The sequence below is a fragment of the Ochotona curzoniae genome, unplaced genomic scaffold (assembly GCF_017591425.1).
Source record: "Ochotona curzoniae isolate NIBS_2020 unplaced genomic scaffold, NIBS_Ocur_1.0 contig_46, whole genome shotgun sequence".
Lineage (NCBI taxonomy): Eukaryota > Metazoa > Chordata > Mammalia > Lagomorpha > Ochotonidae > Ochotona > Ochotona curzoniae.
The window spans coordinates 2,352,387-2,368,108 of NW_024466340.1; the positions used below are offsets into that span (position 1 = coordinate 2,352,387).

Sequence of the window (15,722 nt, forward strand, 5' to 3'; positions counted from 1 at the left end):
CTGCCCTCAGGTTTAGCGTGGGGACCCAATGGTCTGGTAGAGAGTGCCCAGTTCAATGCTTGGTGGCTGGCCAACCCCAAAATGTTCGCCATAACTGTTTTTATGATGTCTCTGCTGTATGCACATCTTAGCCAAGGCATCCTCACCTCGTTTCTCCTCAGGTCGTGATTCATGCTCTTTCTGCTACTCAAATAGGGCAGCTGGCCCGAGTTCCTGGTACTCAATGTCCCTGAGCTCTGATCCTGTCACAAGCTTGTCTGCCTGTCCCATCTCCTGGCATGCGTAGCATTGAGCTTCTTTCTCTGCTTGTTTGTTCTTTCCTGTTTGCTGAGAGTTGATGTCATTAGTTTAATGCAGGTTCCTGACATCAGGGTCGGCGTCTTTGTGACTTGCTTTGTGTTTGTACCACGCGGATGCTTAATCGTATTCAGTGGTGATGGTGTATTACAAATGACAACTGAGTCAGGAAGGCACTTCCACTGACCTGAATCGCCGTGAGAGGGTTTAGACAACCACTCTTCCCACAAACAGATATTAGCACATGCTGAGTGCTAGGTGGGAAGGACGTAAGGATGACTAGATTGGGTCCCTATTTTGTTTATTTATCACACAATTGAAAATGGTTGAGGTCAACGACAATGGCTTGACCCCAGCCAGGAAGTCCAGAGTATAGCACAGTGACTATATAATTCTAATTTTAGTATGTGTGCTGCTGGAGTGAGCACATAACACAGTTTTGGAACACAGTGTGTATCAAGCATAAGCTTGCTGCTTTTTAAAATTGTTTATTTGAAAATTATTTTTGGAATAGTTTCTGCCTGACACTGGGAACATAACAGTGGACGAAACAGGTGGTCATTTGGGTGAAATGTGAAGACAAGTCATTTGATTCACAATGATGAGATCAGAAGGAGGGTGGTGGTGTGAGCCCAGAGACGATTGGTTAGTTCTGTGTGAAGGAAAAGGTCTTTGAGTTGGGTCCTAAAGGAGAACAAAAGTTCTTCTACATGACAGGGGAGGAAAGGACATTGCTATGTTGGTGCCTAGGGCTCCCTCCCTCCTGGGGTGCCTTGGTGTGGCCCTGTCCTTGAGAGAAAAGTCACTGCTGCCCTGTGGGAAGCTCCTGCTGCAAACCCTTCACTAGATCTGGGAGCCCCACTGCTGCAATCCTCCTCTCAGCCCCAGACTGGCAGCAGCTCTGCTGAGGTGGGCACTGCTGGGCACTTCTTCACAATAGTTCTTTCCTCTCTCCCCACAATTTGAAAATAGTCCTTTAACTAATCCTGCATAGAGAGTTGAACGATAGTTTCAAAAAGATGCCTATCTCTTGGAACCCAGTTGGTTTGAAAAAAGAGGCCTTGAAAAATATTCTGGAGTTGAGGATTTAGAATATCTAGATGGACCTTGGATCCTATTCCAAGACACATGTAAGAGTGTTTTTTTCAGCCTAGCAGTTAAAATGCCGCCTGCGATGCCTGAATTCGGTATTGGAGGGCCTGGGTTTGAGTCCCAGTGGGGCTTGTGAAATTGGTACTCTGGGAGGCAGCAGGGATGGCTGATGTGCTTGGGTTCCAACCACTTACGTAGGAGAGCCAGGTTGAGTTCCCTATTCTTGGTTTTGGCCTGACTCAGCCCTGGCCTGTTACAAGTATTTAAGGAGTAAACCAATGGATATGAGATAAAGAATTCAGAGTCTCTGGTTTCTAATAGATGAAATAAATAAAAATGTTCAGAGGAGAAAAGGACAAGGAGAAGAGGGAGAAAGCCACGTGGGGGGAGGAGCAGAGACGGGAGAGAGGTAGCCGCAACAAGTCAGGGGATGCCTGGAGTCACCAGGAACTGGGAGAGGCCAGTTTCTCCCTTATAGCCTCTGGGAAGAGTGTGACCTTGTCGGGCCTGGCATGATAGCCTAGTGGGTAAATCTTTGCCTTGCATGCTCCAGGATCCCATATGGGTACCGGCTTGTGTCTTAGCTGCTCTGCTTCCCATCCAGCTCCCTGATTGTGGCCTGGGAAAGCACTAGAGGATGGCCCAAAGCCTTGGGACCCTACATTCATGTAGGAGACCCAGGAAACGCTTCTTGCTTCAGATCTGATCAGCTCTGGCCATTGTGGCCCCTTGGGGAGTGAATCAATGGACGGAAGATCTTTCTGTCTCTCCTTCTCTTTGTATATCTGCCTTTCCAATACAAGTAAATAAATCTTGGAAAAAGAGTATGACTTTGTTGATACCTTAGTCTTGGGCCTCTGGTCTCCATGTCTACGTCAGATAAGTTTGTGTGGCTTTAAGCCATTTATGGATTTGTTAGGCTAACCCTCGGAAGTCTTTGTGAATCATTCTGGTCTGAGTGCATGGTTTCCTGCGGGCAATCTTGTTGATGCCTCACTTAAAACACATGGAGGTTTACAGATCTCTTGTGAGTGGAGTGAAGAGACTGGCCAAGTCCTGCTCATAGGTACTGATTACCACGGGAGGCTGTCCTTTTAGGTCTCAGGCTGGATTCTTTCTGCCTGTCTGTCCAGAGAGCAATGCTAAGCACCTGCTAAGTGAAGGGCGCAGATGATCTTGCTAGTAAATAGGACAGTCCTTATGAGTGTAGTGCATGCACGCATAGTTTGAGGGTTGGAGTTTAGGATATCACAGTGAAGAAAAAGAAGCACAACATGGATGGGCACAGCTCATCCAATGCCGAATCACAAACTGCCCCCTAACTTTGTGTTTTGGATCCCAGCAATCTCCAAACCATCGTCACTACACTGGCCCATCACAAATCTACACCCTGTGGTGGGCTGCATGGGGGAGGATTTGTTGCCCACAGCAACTACCATGGCCTCCCAGCAGGCCATGTCTCTCTGTCCCTTTACTCCGGCCTTGGCCATATGCCTTGCTTTGGCCCGTGCACCTTGAGATGCGATGTAGGCAGAGGCTTGGAATGTGTGTGCAAGTGGCCTAGATCTGGTGAACTGGGTGAAGAATAGGTGCTGTTTGCTGAGCACAGCTCTCACTATAACAGTCATGCATTCTTGGGTCAGCGGCATTGAGATGACGTGTTAGACACAAGAATATTTGGAGTGAGCATGAATTCAGCACTTCAGTGCTTAAGGTGTGAGCTGTGAAGGGCAAGAAACATGCTTGTGTAGTGACAGCATTCATATTCAAGAAGGAATTGTGGACCTGAGTGCCATACTGTGTTATGTGGAGCAGACCGAGATGAAAGATATGTGAAACAGATCCAAGTCCAATTTACACAGTCAGATTGGTGAGCATGAAAATAAGGGTTGTCCTTCTGATCAATTTCAAGATAGCTTATTATGCAGCATTTTGGAGGGGCAGCTAACAAATACAGGTGCCTAGTGTCCCTTGCAAAATGGCACTCACAGTTGGCTTGGTTCAGTCTCCTTGTGAAACAGTCAGCTGTTCCATTACAGCTCTGCAGGAATGGGCCAGGAGCCTCATGCAGACTTCACTCCATTATTCCTTTTGCTGATCACTTCTATCCTCCAAGCTGGATGGGGCTGTGGGACAAAGAATTAGAACAGCTGCAAGTGCTTCTCCCCATCGCCTTTCACCCCACTTTTCTGCTGCCTCTTTAGACCAAGTGATTTAGGACATCTTGGAACATTTGAAAGGCTTGAAATTTATCTAAGGGAAGGAACCAGGGATGTGGACATGTGGAAGAGGTTACTTATCCTAATCAGACGTCCCACTCTGATGATGTCACTGCAGTGGAGGAAGACGGAAGCTGGCCCAATCAGCATGGGACATTTCCTCTAGGAAGCAGCGTGCCTTGATGTATTGAGTGTTTGACTGCGTTCGGCATGAACACAACTTAGCTTTTCCTTTTATGAAAGCAATCAGCATTTATAAAATTCTGCCCCTTCTACCTTTCTCCTAACTTATGAGCCCTTTAGTGGTAACCTTCTTGTGACCCACAGCTTATAGAGACTCAAGTCATTTAAAACTCAATCCGAGGTGAAACACATTTCAGTCATGGTAAAATTAATTCCCCCAATTCTTCATGGGTCTGCAACCTCATTGGGGGAATCTGGGCTTAAACGAGTAGGTGGGGGTTAGTGGTGGTGGTAGCTGGGGAAAAAGAGAAGGAGAGTTTTGTGACTAGAAAAGTGGCCTCAAACAGGAAAGATATTTATAAAGCTGTGTTTGGGCACTGTTCAGTTGGGAAGGAATTTGTTATAATGGCAAATATATAAATCTCTGGATGGTATCATAAATCATAGCTCCATGCCTGGCCAATCAGCAGCATGCAGACCTGGCTCACTGGGGCACTCAGTCCGTTACTCGAAACATCCTGCGTGGCTCCTTGGAAGTGGAATCGGAAAATCTGGCTACATTCAGGGGTGTGTGGAATGTCTTGAATTACTTCTCAAACATTTTAGATTTGATAAAACCCAAGACACGGCTTTCCCAGCCCTGTTTCCCTTCCCCTCCACCGCTAGTAATTATTAAACCCATGTGTACATCAAGAGGAGCCTAATCCATGTGTTTCTGATTCGTTTACACTTAACTCATCAAAATATTGTTTTTAAAGGGCTGTTTGTTTTCCAAAAAGCCTTTTCGCCTAAGCTTGAAAGCTTAACTTCGCAGAAGCAGGAAGCTGCCTCTTGCCAAGAGTAAATGGGTGAGAAGTCCAAGGGGCGCGGGTTCTGAAGTTTGTGCAGCGAATGTTCAAACAGGTCCTGAGCAGAGCCAGGTCTGCCTTCCTATCTCCCGGGGACCCCAAGGGGGCCGCGGGCGGAAGTTCCGAGTAGCATCTCCTCTTCCCAAACCGCATGAAATTGCATCCAGCCAGAAGTGGAGCCAAACCAACCAGAGCACAGAGTAGAGGGGCTGGAGGGAGGCTGTGGGCAATGATGGTCCCAGGACACGGGGTGGGGAGAAGGGTCCCCAGAAGTGAGCAGACTCAGGAACAGCATCCATGCTGCCATCTTCTTCCTTGGGAGGTGGGTTTTTGACGCTCGCCAGCTGCTGATACCCCTATTTTCCGTGTGTTTCAATTCACTTGACGCTCTGATGAAGGAGGTGCCATTGTCATCTGTATCTGAGTCACAGGGAAGTTGAATGACAAGATCATGCTACCACATCCAGGAAGTCAGTGAACCTCATACGTCTACCTGGTTGGTCTGCCTCAGATACCTGGACTGGAGAACAGCACATGACATGATTGTGGTTAGTTTGTGATTGACTTCTTGGCTGAATAACCATGGGTAGAAGTCCTCTGCGTCTGTCCCTGTAGATGCTATATACAGGAGGCAGTGTAATTATTTACCCCATCTAGCCGTAGAAACCAGAAATAAAGTGAGTCATTGATTTGAGTTCTGAGAACTGCCCCAGAATGTGCCTGGGACAGTCCAGGTACAGTAGAGAAGAGGGCACCACTTGGTCTGGGAGGGTGGGCAAGACTTTTGTATCAGTGACGTGTGTTAACAACTGTTCAGTTATTTTGAAAAATGTATTTGAGGAGCACCAGGAGATGGAGAGAGAGTTAGAGGGAGAGAGAGAGACAGAGATATCCGTGTGAACAGGTTCTCTGATACCTTCAGCAGCTGAGGCTGGGTTGGGGCCTGAGCCAGAAACTTAATCCAGGTGTCCCACAGGATTATTAGGAACCCAATTACTTGAGCCATTGCTACTGCCTCTCAGTCTTTGCCCAACAGGAAGCTGCGATTGGAAGCTGGAGCCAGGAACCAAATGAGGCACTTAAAAGTGGATCACTGGCATCTGAGATGCCCACTCCCTTAAGTGACATTGAAAGATGGTGCTAGGGATTGAATTGTGTTCACCACTCATAGTGGTGACCTAACCCCAGGAAGGTCATTACAGCAGGAAGTAATAAAAATGAGGCCGTACTGGAATAGAGTGTACTCCTAATCCCGTAAGATTATAAAGGACCACATGCAGGGAGGATGGCACATGAACATGAAGGCCAAAATTGGGGTGATATGTCTTCAAGCAAGAGAATGTGCCTGTAAGTTACCCGAAACCGGGGGATGGGCAAGGAACCCATCCTCATCCAGCACCTTCACAAGGAGCCTGGCCCTGAAAACATCTTGGACCTTCCAACCTGTTGAATGGTGTTTTAGCCACTTGTTTGTGGTGCAATCATTGCTCAGTACTATGGTTTGGATATGGTTTGTGGGTCCCACCGCCAAGGCCCATGTGTTAAAGCATTGCTCCCCTAAGTTTTATGTCAGTTGGACCAAGAGGGTGAAAGGTAATCCAGTGATGATGTTCAGATGTGGAACCTTTGGGAAGTTGTGGAGCAGAGCCTAAGACTGAATGATTGTGGTTCTATAGGGAGAAATAAAAACACACAGTTGTGCTCCCTAGCTCTTGGCTGTGGGATGTTCTGTGTTGCCTTGGATTGTGCCAACTCCTGAACCAGTTGGATACCATAATCCTGGACATAGGCTAGCATAAGAAAGTATCCTTTCTTCCTAAGTAGCTTGTCTTTCATAAGGAGAGCTAACTAACACCCTTGATATTTTGGGGAGATTGGTTCTAAGACACCTTCATGGATGCCAAAAGCCAGGGGTGCCCAAGTCCCTTATGTATTTTCATAGAACCTGTATCCTACTTAAAATCTTTGCTGGACTACTTAGAATCCCATGATACAATGTAAATGCTATATAAATAATTTTCACAATATCCTGTTTAGGGAATTTTGACAAGAAAGTTGGTCTATACATATTTAGTGCTGACTCATTTTTAAAATGATTATTCATCTGTGGTTGGTTGAACCAGAGATACAGAGGCCCAGCTCTTTCTGTACCAGCAGGCTAGGACTAATACAGATGGGTCTGTGACTACCAGGTGATGAAGAGAGTGGAGATCGGGAAGGAGGGTAGGGCAGGAGAAACCAGGAAGAAGAAAGACCATTTGCAAAAGATTTGAGGAAGGAAAGAGGTCGACGTACCTGGGCAGCCAGGACTGAAGTGGGAGAGATCGTGGACAGAAGAGGAAGCCCGTGGATGCTGGGCTCTCCGCTATAGGATGTGATATTTATACCAAGGGCGAGTGCATGAGTGTTAGGGACACTGCCCTGCTGCTGAGTGGGAAGTGAAGCTTGGTGGTAGAAGGCAGGAATGATTGCAAAAGAGCAGGGAACTGCCGTGACCATGCCAGGAGTCTCAGCTTGATGAGTCTTCTTAAAAGGCCATTTTTCTGGAGTTGGCATTTGGCCTAGTGGTTAAGAGGCTGGTTAAGGTGCCCGTGAACCACATCAGAGTGCCTTAGGTTTTGATTTTGGCTTCAGATCCTGACTCCAACCTCCTGTTAATGTAGCCTCTGGGAGGCAGTGGTGATGTCTCAAGTAATTGGGATCCTGCCATCCACATGTGATACCTGGATTGAGTTTCTGTCTCCTGGCCTCATTCCCACAGTCCAGCCCTGACCGTTGCAGGCACCTGGAGCATGAGCCAGCAGATGAGAGCCATTTGTCTCTCAAAGAAGTAAATCAAATAAACTTTTTAAAAGGCTGTTTTCGCCAAGTCATGTCTCCATGTAGAGTTGTTCACTCCTCACAGTCTGATTCTGAAATGACACAATCCAGTGTGAAAGTCGCCAGTCACATGTGTCTCTTCTAAATGAAAATAAAATAAAGTCACTCAATTGCTCCATCTGATGGACATGTGCCTGTGGGACCCACAGCCCTACCACACTCAGGAAGTTGTACTGGACAGCGCTGTTGGAATGAAGAAAAGCTTGGTCATCCCTACAGTGCTTTAGATCAGGAAGAGGTTGGTAAAAAGCCTCTCCCACATTTGGATTTCATTGAGAGAATGAAAAAGCGAATTCACACAGCTAGAGAATATATTTGTAATATCTATCTATATGATTGACAAGAGGATGTAAGAAAAATACATAAAGAATCCCACAAATCAATAAAGAAATGAGAGGACATTGGAGCAGTACACAAAGGATTTGAACAAAGAAATTACATCCGCTGGAAGATACCACTCATACAAAAATGGTTGAAATGAGAGATAGTACCCTTCTAGTCATACCCCCCCTAGTGGCCAGGACTGAGAAGACCAGCAGCAACTGTCGCTGAAGGTGTGGAACAATGAAAATCCTTGCGGCTGTTGGTGAAGGACAGCTGTCACAACCTCTTTAGAAAGCAACACTAGAGGTGGGTTTGACCATCTCATTTATTGTCCAAACCAGTTCACTTATGGGAAGTAAAGGAGTGGGGTAGGGACATTATTCACAGGATTAAAGGCATTAATTGGGGCTGTGCTGGGACATTGTGGTTAGTTTAACCAACATTGGTATTCATAGTTGAGATCCAGCAATTCTACAGCCAGGTATATATGTGTGTGTGCGTATGTATACAACTAAATAATCCAGGTAACAAAATACATGCAACATCATTTCTAATAGTTCCAAACTGGTATCTAGAATGGACAATGGAATATCGGGAATGGCTTTGAATGATTAAGATCATGCTAGATAAAATGCAGATGAATGTCAAAAACATATTGGAAAAAAAAACCCCAGAACAAAAGAATATGAAACTTGTGATTCCATGAAGAAACTGAAAACAAGACTAATTAAAAAATTTTTTTTTTAGTTTGAAAAGGAATTAGAGACAGAGATCTTCTGTCTGCTGATTCACAGATGGCTGCAACACCCAGGGCAGGGTAGGCCAAAGCCAGAGATCAAGAGCTTCATCCAGGTCTCCCACGAGGGGTGCAGGGGCCCAAGCACTTGGGCTAGCCTCTGCAGCTCTCCCAGGCACGTTAGCAGGGAGCTGGCTTGGGAGTGGAATAGCTGAGACCTGAACCGGTACCCATACGGGATGTGGCATTTTGTAGTGATTGTTTTTATATAGCTTTAACCTGCTATAACACAATACCAGCCCTGAAAACAAGACTATTGTGTTGGAAAATAGGAGGGTGTTTCCTCTGGGAGGAAGAGAGCTGATGATGTGTGAGAAGGATCCTGGAGAGCTGTCTAGGGCGAGGACAGGATTTTACTTCTTACCTAACTTGTGCTGGCACAGGTGTTCATTTCACGACAGTGCAGTTGTTCAGCTACACTTGGCGCTGTATCCTGCATGTGAGCTGCATTTCACAACCCAAAACGAACTCAACCAGTTTCTGTCGTAGAGTTGTTAGCTTTTTCACTTTGCATAATAAGTTATCTTCCTCTATAACCATCATTTCATAAAAGAAACATCAAAGTGGAAGCAACGTCATTTTCAAATGAAGAACAGCTCTATAAATCAAACAAATTTCTCATTTTGAAAAGTGTACTGGACTGGTGATGTTCCTTTGATCAGTCCACAGAGAGCTGGTGAAAGCGTCATGGCAGTCGGCATGTGAAAACCCCCTCGTTTATAGGGTCTGGTCACTGGTTCCCTGTAAACTTACAGAGATTTCCTAAGCCTCCTCTTTGGAAATAAAGATGCCTTAGAAAATACGTTAGGGAAGTGCTGAGATCAAACGAGAGCCCAGGGGTTTCCCCCTGCAGGCCTTTGCAGAGCCTTCACTCTGTTTTCTAACCTTGCTGGCTAACAGAACCGTGTTTCTGGGGCCAAGTGGTCAAGGGCATACGCTTTGGGGACTCTGAACCTATGGTATTATGTCTGTTCATTGATTTCATCTGTGACAGCGACCGAGTGAACAGATTGTTGTTGAGATCTACCGTGGCTCCCAAAGCCTTAAAATGTTGAATACCTGTAGCTTCCTAGAAGTTGGCTGACCTTTGGCCTAGAGAACTGTTTTAACTTTTTCTCTCGGGTTTCAAAATTCTCTGAATCTGATCCGGCCCGATGTACTGTTTCAGTGTTGTCATTCTGTTTCCTATATGTGAAAAATCAACTTTACCCCCAAAACAGCGAAACTCTTCCACTCTTGGCCTTTCCGTAGCCATCCTCATTGGCGACACCGATGGATCCATTTTTCTGTCCTGTACACTTCACATCTCAGGACTATGTACTCTGTCATGCCTTCCTTGCCTCCATGTTTCCATGTGGTTAGGAGTTTTGGATCACCCATGGCTGTTTAAATCTCGTTCATGTTGGTTATTGCCTGTGGACCCTGCTATCTGGGACTAGATGTATTGCAATAGAAAACCTAATATTTTTCTTGCATAAACAAACTGGATATTGATTTTCCCCTATCTTAAAATTAAATCAAAAAGTGAGCAGTCAGGAGTGAACTTGCTGCTCTGCCGTGCATGACCTGTACCTGTGAAGTTATCTGATGGCCCAGTGTGGCTGCTTTGGCTCAAGCCGTTGTACCTACCCTCCAGCCAGCTCAAAAAGCAAAGTAACTTTTAGGTTTACACTACTTTGGTGGAACTCAGAACTCAGTGATCAACTCTAGCTGCAGGCAAGTTGAGAGGTGTGGCTCCCCGATTCCTACACAGCCAGCGCCATGTCCCTCACGAGCACAGGAGTTACAGAGGGGCTGCCAGGCCATGTGTCTGAGCATTATAATCTCATATGGCTGTGTCCACCTCAGTTCCGAGGCCTGCACATTGTCTGAAGTATTGGATGTTTGATTTCCACCTGTTAAGCATCATTTCTCCTTCTCCCGTTGGCATTATCCCAGTTTCACTTTGGGAGAGCAACCCTTCCCCTGAGGTGCCAATCAAGGAGGGAACCTGAGAGCCAGGCAGACCAGACTCTCCATGGAACACAGGAGGCTCGGCTGAACAATGTGAGGGCTCAGAGTGGCTGGAGCTGACTCATCCAAAGCATAACGCCCTGAAGGACGTTACCATTAGTCCCTGCTCCCCGGCCACGGTGCTTCCTGCCTTCTCAGAATGCACACTTCCTGGTGTGTGAGATACCCAGTAATCTTAAGGAATGTCCTGCTTTGCTTATGTAATCCAGAGCTGGCATCTGCTAGAGCTGAGAAAATCCTAATGAATACCCTTTGAATAGTTGGGGCCCAGACATGAATGGGTGGAATTAATCAATGTGGATCATAAAGCCCTCCCCTTGTTAGTTTCAGAGAATGGTCCTGTTTGAACTGGATTAAGACAAGGGTGATTTATACAACATGAGACAGCACTCAAACAGGAGGGGACCTCTGAGCTCATGGAGCTTCAGATGTCACAACCCTGAGCTCCCCAGCCAGAGAGAGTCTTATGCTCATCAGATTCACAAAGAGATGGAGAAGGTTGAAAAAAAAAAATCGCTGTCTACTCCACGGAGGCTGTTGCCAAGTGTCTCCTGTGATGGGCTATTTGTCTTCAGCTGCTTGTCAGTCTGTGTCTCCATAAAGGTTCCCCTCTGCTAACGACAGGACACCTATTTCTGGATCATCAAAGTCATCTAAAAAAGGGAGACTGTTAAGCAAAACTGTTGAAAAATTCAAAACTCAGGGAGTGGACTACTACCTTTATTCTCCAAGGATGAAAAACTTATAGGAGACCTCACCCTGATTTCTCCCAACTCATGCTGTCACTGACACCATTTCATATGTGGGATCTTGAGAAATCCAGCTCAGAGTCAACTCACAGACAGGCTGTGTCCAGAGAGAAGTTGTAAGTTCATTGATAGGAATGAAGAGGCATTCCACCCTAGAAGCATCGTTACATTTTAGCAGAGTGGTGTGTATAGAAGTGCTCCATTTTTTGGTCACTCTCCCCAGGGACAAAATATCCCTGACTATATAGATATATGTTTATATACAAAGTAGAGTATAAACATATGAAGTATCGGATGTATGTAAAAATACATATTAAATATACATGTATATGCTACCTATGTGAAGAAAATAGAGTTGCAGCTGTTTATATCTTTTAATAATGGGATAATGGGCAATTTCTCTTTCTATCTCTTATTCACAGGAAAAGAATTTTTCTCTTCTGTGAGCTTGATTAATTGTATAATTAACACACAAATAATTCCGTACTTGTGAAAATGGAAACTGTATTTTCAGGGGTATTGCCTGGTAATATAATCACAGTGGCTGTAGGAAATTAGCATTTCCCAATACAAACAATGCTGATTCCTGAAGCTTTAGAATGGTCTGTTGGTGTTCTCTGTGCTGGAAGATACAGGAATGCAGGGGCTGGGTTTGGCTGGTTGCTGTATTTCTGGTGTCCAGCAAATGCTGACGAGGGGGGTACAGTATCATACGGTGTAGCAGAGAGAGCTTTAGATGACACAGCCACAACATCTTAGACTTCTAACTAAGAGCTCAGATTGCCATAGTGTGTGACCTCAGACAAATTATTTCCTACTGTATTCTTGGTTTTCCCATCTGGGTAGTGGGAAGGTCAGACTAAATAACTGTAGATCAGGGAGTGATCGACTCTGGGCTGTAGACTAAACCTGGCATCCTGTTTGCTTGGGTCAATAAAGTTTTCTTGATGCTGTCCATGCTCATTCATTTGCCTTTCATCTTCGTGCCCCAGTTCAGAGCTGAGCCGGTCATCACAATGGAGACCGTAAGACGTGCACAAACTAAACTTGTTAATATCTGACCCTTTATAGAAAAGGCTTGCTGATTCCCTGAGATAGGATGACTCTCAGGCGAATAGGAGTACTGTAGGACTTGATCTACCAAGCTTGCAACTTTGAAGATGGGGAGGAGGCAGAAAGGGGGCAGTCTGAGCTTCCGTGAGCTGTCCGAGTACGTTGTTTGGCGCCTCATCCTCCCTCTGAGCTGGTGGAGAGTGGGCAGAAAGGGCAGAGCTGAGAGGAGGCATTTGAGGGGTGGAGTGGATCAATCCACTTTGAAGATGCTCTAAAGTTAGAAAATTGCCCGTGTCATTGATTGCTCCGTCAGCACCTCTAAAGCATCTGTAAAATAGATACTCAGGCCCTTCCTGTCCTGTCTCTTATGGTAGCTATGGATGTTTCTGAGTCATCTTCTTCATCGATTCTGGGAAACATTTTTACCTTCCTGTGCAGAATCATCCTAATGGTTTTCCCGAAGGTGTCCGGGAGCTGGAACCCACTCTGCATGTGTGTGCTTCTCGCTTGGTATCATTCTCTTGCTGGGCTCTGATGCAGCCTGACACATCTCCTGTGACTGGGCACTGTAGTCCCTTAGGGCTCTCTGGATAAGGCAGCCCTAGCTTCCTGGACAGCTAGGTCTGATCAAATCCAAGATCTCCAGAAGAGGTAATAGGAATGAGAACCACCCATGGGCTGAAGCATCCTCTCGGAAGATGTCGGATTTGGACCTGGAGGCCTGGAGAAGAAGCAGTGTGCAGCTCAAGCTGCTCACTGCCTGTCTTACTGGAACACTACAGAAGCTTATTCAAACACACAAATCATGACTCAGTGCGGGCTGCTTGGTCTCGGTTTTCCTTGGGGGCAAATCTGTCCCCAGTTGACTCTGACTTTTGGGATGAGTTGAACAACAACAACAAAAATGAAGACCAAACATTTCTGAATTCCTTCTTTCCAGGCCCACTGGCCTGACTGGTCAGTCCTTTTTAGATCTAAGTGTTCCTCCTGAATCTTATCTCAGTAGCCCTCATGGCCATTGCATGTCTTAGGTGAAGTTGGTGGGCACTGAAGATAAGGGAAAGAGTAGTGTCACAGGCAGAGCTTGTACATTAAATCTGTGTCTTTGAATGTGTTTCTTGCAAGGGTGAAATAAAATCACGAATTTCTGGGTTTTCCTGGGACAGTGAGTTTCAGCCATATGTGTTCACATGAATCTATTAAAGTGCTGGGATTTGGGCCTGGTGCAACAGCCTAGTGGTTAAATCCTAGCCTTGCATCTGCTGGGATCCCATATAGGCGCTGGTTCATGTCCTGGCTGTTCCATGTCTTATCCATCTCCCTGCTGGATAAGGAGCAAGCCATTAGCACTGCAGCATTGGCAGACTTTGGGATCTTGGCTGACCAGTTTATGGCCATGGTGTGGGTTAGACGTCTCCGGTGGAGACTCTGAAAGAGTTGGTGGGCAAGCTTCATGTGTTAACTGGCAGCGAGGGGCAGGTGTCCGTGGAGAACATCAACCAGCTGTTGCAGTCTGCCCACAAGGAATCCAGCTTTGATGTGATTCTGTTGGGGGTGGCCCTGGGCATCGGGACGCTGCACACTGCTGAGGTTTTGGCCGAGATGGCCCGGATCCTTCGGCCTGGGGGATGCCTGTTCCTGAAGGAGCTGGAGTCGACAATGGCAAACTGAAGGCAGCATCTAGACTGTGTTCAGCCCTGACTCTCCAGTCTTACGGAAGTGAAAGAGCTGCAGTGTGAGTCGCTAAACCCTGAGGAAATCCAGTCTGTCCGGGAGCACCTGGGTTACGAGAATGGCAGCTTTCCGTTCAGATCACGGGCAAAAAGCTAAACTTTGGAGTGGGTTCTTCCAGTTTGCTGAAGTTCTCCAGTGCCAAGAAGTTCTCGGCGGAGTGAATGAACGAACAAATGAGTAAGAGGACACAGAATCCACACAGTGCTGCCTAGCAGGGGGTTGTTCTTCTGAGCCATCTGTCAGAGTGCTGCAGAATAATCAAACATGCCCACTGCTTTTAAAAACAGTTTTTTATTTAAATATAAATATCGGACAAGTGAAAATCCAAAGTATAAAGCTTGATAAAATTTCACAAACTGAACGCATCCCAATCAACCAACAGAATCATGTTCCCTTCTGGTAGTTATTAACACTGTCTTGACTTCTGACATCTGTAAGATTTTAAACCATCAGGGCCAATAATAATATGCAGTGGAATGTTAAAATATCATGACTCCCTGCTTGTGTAGCACACTTTTGCAAATACTGGATCCCAAACCGTGACATTTCACCAAAACACATGAGTTGGCTGTGTCCCAAGCAACTTGTTAAAAACATCCAGTCCCCTCTGCTAGCACCAGTATCCCATGCTCTGCTCAGTCTTCTTGGCCATTACCAGACAGCCTATGTGACACATAGGGGATTCCAGAGCCCTTCTGGAAGGCCACATGCTCAGCCCTACTTGCAAATTTCTCCACATCCAGGTCTATGCAAGAATCAGAGGGCAGATGAAGACTGCAATTAGCTGATTTAATTCAACATCTTCCCTGTCCTGGTTGCTTTTGTTTTTATTTTTGTAAATTTTCACTCAATCCTGCCAAGTTTTCGTAGAGATGCTGAAGCGTTTTCAAATCAAATTCTCCAGAACTTAAGAAAGGGTCCAGAATCAAGGAAGTCTCGTGCAGGAGGTGATGTCAAAGGCCTCATGACTGGTTGGTGTCCAGGGAGGGTCAGGAATGCATGGAGAAGTGTGCCTTTTAGAATCTACCTTCTTCTCAAGCAGGGCTTGGGTTCCTCCCTCATATCCTAGCCAGAAGACCTGGGGTTAATCTTCCTAAATGACAGTTAGCAGGTGGGACATCTTGAAACCCCTGTGGCAAGACCCCCTGGGCCTATAAATCTGCAGCAGGACGAACACTCTGAATTCTTAATCAAGCCTGTTTCCTTTATTAATCTCCAGGAACGGCAGTGATTTATAAGCAAGATTTCTATTCAGTCTAGAAAATGAAATTCACTTCACAAACCCATAAGTGTGGTCCAAATCAATTGGCCATGATACTTTCCTATTTCATGCTCTGTGTCACACTAGTCTTTTAACTTGATTGTTCTGTTACCAAGTATTCACTTAAAAGCCTTTGCTAGGTTTTTGTGCCTCACAAAAATAGTATTAGCCCCGCACAATGAACATTACTGGTACTAAGATAGGGCTTTTAGATGAGTGCAATTGAAAAGGGATAGGGCACGAGCTGAGAAAAGAAGGGGGTGGAAATGAGAC

General features: G+C 45.8%; 1 pseudogene; it reads left to right on the forward strand.

Annotated features, from left to right (window-relative positions):
• LOC121160776 overlaps positions 1 to 14,349 on the forward strand; it is a 64,271-nt pseudogene extending 49,922 nt beyond the window's left edge.
• The last annotated feature ends 1,373 nt before the right edge of the window (positions 14,350 to 15,722 follow it).